Source organism: Orbicella franksi, chromosome 12 (genome assembly GCF_964199315.1).
Source record: "Orbicella franksi chromosome 12, jaOrbFran1.1, whole genome shotgun sequence".
NCBI lineage: Eukaryota > Metazoa > Cnidaria > Anthozoa > Scleractinia > Merulinidae > Orbicella > Orbicella franksi.
Genome location: NC_138156.1, coordinates 12988762 through 12993761, shown reverse-complemented (window position 1 = coordinate 12993761; position 5000 = coordinate 12988762). Strand labels below are relative to the sequence as shown.

The 5000-nt window shown below is 39.0% G+C and overlaps 1 protein-coding gene across 1 annotated transcript in view; it reads right to left on the bottom strand.

Annotated features, from left to right (window-relative positions):
- Positions 1–3752: 3752 nt before the first annotated feature.
- The window catches only part of LOC145464168 (uncharacterized), a 6163-nt gene continuing 4915 nt past the window's right edge, over positions 3753–5000 (bottom strand). The window contains exon 3 of the mRNA XM_081447975.1: positions 3753–5000. This exon is cut by the window's right edge and continues 744 nt beyond it. The gene's annotated coding sequence lies outside the window, so the exon portion shown is untranslated.

Sequence of the window (5000 nt, the reverse complement as noted above, 5' to 3'; positions counted from 1 at the left end):
TTTACAAAATGACAACTGCTGACGCTTTATTTTGAAGTGGGAAGCCATTATTTAATTTGCCGAGCCCCCATCCCCCCAAAACAACGCTGGAATAGTGGGTCTACTTTGGATGAATCAACATCAGCATTGTGTTGGGGGTGGGGAGGCCAGGGGGAGGTGGACAGAAAGACCATATTGGCAAAAGTGCAAAGTGTCCCAAGACTTTTGACCAGGATTGTAGTTCAATAACGTATTTATTAGGAATGGCCCTTCTAAAATTTTGCAGATAAATAATTGAATCAGTTCTCGGTAAGCGAGCGCCAAAGTTAAGCATATATTTGCATTTTTCAGGCCGCTTTCGTAAAAGCTAACAATAGACCATTTTACAGTTGTTTGCTCAGTGACCTGGCCTTTGAATGGCAGCAACAAAAGCAGTGAGGTCTTTATCAAAGCAAGGTCACCTCCAGCCTCGCTGCGATTCAAAGGCCAGGTCTCTGAGCAGACAACTGTTAAATGGCCTATTATCCTCCACTGGCATAAAGGAAATGTTTCTACTAAAGAAGCCACTGTTTTGTTTTGTGCAACGTTTTGGTAAAGCAGTTTGCCAAAACAATTTCGGAGAGGTTCACCTTAGCGGTCCGTATTGCAAAATTCGGAACGTTCAGAACCTCTTTTCGTCCTGGACCAATTTGCCTTATTCAGTCGTTTTTAATTCCATGTTTCTCAGTGGGTATAAAAAATTCGTCTATGAATTATTTTATTCAGATTACTTATTCATTTATAATTCCTCCACGTTATGTTAAATTATGACCGTTTCCAGCAATGACAATGAGAAGAAATGGAGAAGGTAAGATATAGCCAGACTAAATGTATGCCCTTGAATTAAATTACATTTATTTTAGGATAAAAATGAAAAATTTAAACGATATCAGGCTGTTAACATGTAAGAGTCTATATATATCCAAATTGCAATATTTATATATGTATGTGGTGAACTTCCGGTTCACTACAATATATGTCCAAAATTTCATTCCCAAGTATCGAAATGATAACAAGACTGAGCTTCATTGGCTCACTAACATAAATTACATGGAAAGTATTGAACACGTTACAAGTTGATTAAAGGAGCTTAATCTTAAGCTTCTCCATCCTTAGCCATCCTTGTTCCTTTATGGTTTATCATCATCTCTTTGGTGTTTTTTTTTCTTATTAAACTGTTATTTTCAGGTTTCCTACCATTTAAAGGTAATTTTGTATGTGGCCAAAATAACTCAAAATACCGTGACTGAGCTCCTTTAAACAAAATACAATGGGAAGTAATTACCAGGAACCACAAGGTTTTCGAGTTAGCCACTAATAGCGATTAAGAGTTATTTTTAACCAATAACATAATGCTAGATTATATTGTTTAGAGTATTGTTCTGACAGTAAATAATTTTTTACTTCTTCCGTAAAGGAAAATGCACTGAGGTCTTTCAGGAAAAGAGAGATATCATGCCAGAAGTCTATTGTCTGATAGGAGAGCATCTTGTTTTCTAATGTACCAAGACGTGGTTTGCAGAAATTATGCTCCAATAAACCCCTTGAGTTGTTTAATTTGTATGTCGGTCACTGACGTATTGAGAAAGGTTGCCGGTCAGACAGGTTTGGTAACTCTTGGTAGACACCCTTTATGCGACAGATGCATAACCTTTGGAGCATGGAAAAGTGAACAATATTCACTGTTAGGACATCTAGAAGATTTAAGACTAAATAAAGGCTGCAGCTCGTACGCTTATGGACTAGGGTATAGCGGAGTTGCTTAAGGCAAAAAGAAAGATAATATATTTCTTTGTTTTGAAATGAGTGAAATGACACCAATATTTCGTGATATTCGAGAGCAAATATAAGAGATGTGATATTTCCACGATAAAGAACCATCAATCATAATACTCAGATATTTTATGTCCTTTTTCCTCTAGTAGATGGCTCGACCCGTTTATGTTTTGTAACTTTATTTCTATACACCACCCATAACATCGCACCATACCTCAATTAACTTTTCCTAATTCAGAGTTAATTAATGTTTCAAGGCTTCTTTTAAGTCAAGAGCTGAAGCAAACGATTGTGTCATCCGCGAATATGCTAAAAACCTGGGCCTATGAGCAGCCTAGTAGATGATTGACATATACAGTCGAACCATTATTAAGCGGCCGCCTCCCATTTCCCTTAGGGTGGCCACTTAATAAGTGCTCGACTGTAGTAAGAATAACAAGGGTCCTAGTGTGAGTGATGCTTGATGCGTCTAGTACTATATAACTTTACTCACTTCTTCATATATATGCGCACAGCTCGATGTATACTTTACAAGCGGTTCTTTTCGACACATTTTCATCATTTTATAGTCATCTTCAAGTTGTAGGTATACATGAGACAAATTTCTCCTTCGCTCCTCCCATCACTTCTTCGCTTCCTGTTTGTAGTGTCTATGATCACCGCGCGGCACCATTTATTGGCTTGTAAATTGTCCATGTTTCAAAAGCAATATTTCTAGAACCGTTTAGACGGTCGACAGCGTATGCTTTTATTTTTTTATTTTTTTATTTTATTTTTTTTAAAATAAAGTTTAGGCCCAGTTGTTCGGAGGCTGGATGACGCCATTCACCGGAAAAATCGCTATCCAGTGGATAAGTGTTAACAAAATATTACACGCTATCCGCTGGTTAGCGAGTTATCCGGTGGATATAGAGTTATCCACCTTTCGATCGACCCGGGCCAGACCGATAAACCAATTCAATGCTGTTCAGTAGAAACTGAATAGCGGCCTGCACACAGATTCATTGATTAACTGCCCCTGGGTCTCCGAGGATGGAATCAACACGGTTCGTAGAAGCAAAAAAAACAAACCTGTAGCTACTGTTCATTGAGTAATTTTTTCATTACTGTCCTTGTAGGTTTTCTTTAGGTAAATCAAATTGGTTGTTAATCTGGCTATTTCCTTTTCTTTTTATCTTAGTATTTTTTTCATCCATGTTAACCAGTAAAATAATATGCAAGTGAAGACTCATCATAAACCACAGCGAAATTATTAAGCCTCGAATAATCTCGGACGTTTGCCCTTTTTGATGTTAATTTTCATTCAATGACAAAATGATTCAATTCGGACACTCCGGCAACCGCTAATTGTGGAAAAATTTGTTTGTTCCGACGAAAAGCTCATGTATTTTCTCTGAAATTTTTGCGCGATTAACGTAGACACCGGCTGACACATGCAACGAGCACTTTCCTGTGATCCAAGTGACCGGCACACTGTCACATAGATTTTCAGTGGTATCGACATCACTTTTCCGAAGTAATCCCGCACGTGATACTCATTGCAGTCAGCGAAGTCAGCGCCTATATCTAACTGCGGCTTGAGGTTAGACGTTTGCCGTTCGCCGTTCAAACGTTAGTCGATTTAGATTGGAGTAAATTGGAACGAATAGAAACCATCCTGTCAATGCTTTGGAAATTGTCAAAAAAAAGCGCCAATGTTTTTTTTTTTCTTTTTTAATAATATGTTTTCTAGGATGTGCAGCTTTCTAAAGAAGTAAAGCAGCATAAAACACATTCTGAGCTCATTCAACTTAAGCCGCCGCCATGTTGGATTTCCACTTAGGATCAGTGCCTTTCTACAAACAACAACAAAAGGCTGGGTAATTGCTTTACGGCCTAAAAACAATAATCAATTTGTGGAAAAAGGGTTACTTTATTCAATTTCAGTATTTTTATGTGGCATAAAATAAAATTTAAGGCAATGAAGGTTTAGGTAACTGACTTATGTGAGAACCTCTTTCTTGACGTTAAACACGCGAATCGAAAACCTCAAATGTGACGTCTGGCTCTGGTCACGTGAACCCTAGCGGTTCGTCGTTCGCGGGAAAGGTGAATCTAAAAGTTTCTAATATATGCTAGTAGTTGGTGGTACGACTATGTGAGAAGAGAAGGAATTCGAAGAGTCGAGACGTTTGTTGTTCGTTTGTTGTTCTTTTGTTGTTCGTTTGTCCAAGCTCACAGGGGGTTTGTCAATTCCAGCGGGCTGGATATATATTGACGAGTGTATCTTATGGGCGAAACTTTTAACGAACCTATGAGCACTCGACTATGAGCGAACCTATAAGAAGAGTATTGAGTGGTAAATGCGAGACTTTGTAAGAAGGCGAGACTAGCGTTTTACTTTACGAGCCTGAGACATTTTGATGACCGAGAATTCAAAGTGTTTTAAAGAGAAACTTGGCGAAAAAACAGTTTTGTTCCAAATCACAAGCTGATGTTTGTGCTAAATAGTTTCAGCGATTTGAAGTTGACAATTCTTTGCCTGTTTTGAATGCTGGGCGTTTCCTTTTAGCTATTTTAGAATTTCAATTTTCCCGATCAGGCAAGGGAGGGTCAGTTCGGGATCATCGCGGAGTTAGCCGGTTCTAGTTAGTTTGTCCTGTGACCTTGCATAACTTATACATGGATAATTCTCGTGTTTCTTTTGATTCTGACGAGTACGTTATTATTCGGAAGTGCGTCGTTTCAGCCAATAAGCCTGTTCCTTATCCCACCTTTAGAGAGTCCTTTAAATCTTTTCCGACATTGTACCGGATATATCTAAATTCAGTACAGACTCTGCCAGATCAGGTGGTGCCACTCTCTCACTCTCACACTCTCTTGTGTCTGATAGCAACCTGCAACGCTACGGCCGTTGGGCCTCACTCGCGGCCGAGAACACTCAGGTAAAAAAAAAAAACTGTATTTTGCTGGCACGGAACAGAGGGCTGGGGGCGGGTTTGAGGTGCAAAATGTATAGTGGGATAAGAGTTTGTAATTAGTTGCCCTGTCGTAATGCGAAGGGCGTTTTTGTCTTTCTTCGCCAAGCACGAATGTTAGTTCCGATTTCCGTTATATTTCTTTAGTGTTGTCATATAATTACATAGCTGTAAGTTCCTATATTTGTGTACACTACGTTTAATTAGGATACCGTAAAACCCCAAGGGTAGCACGACTGCCTTGATCGG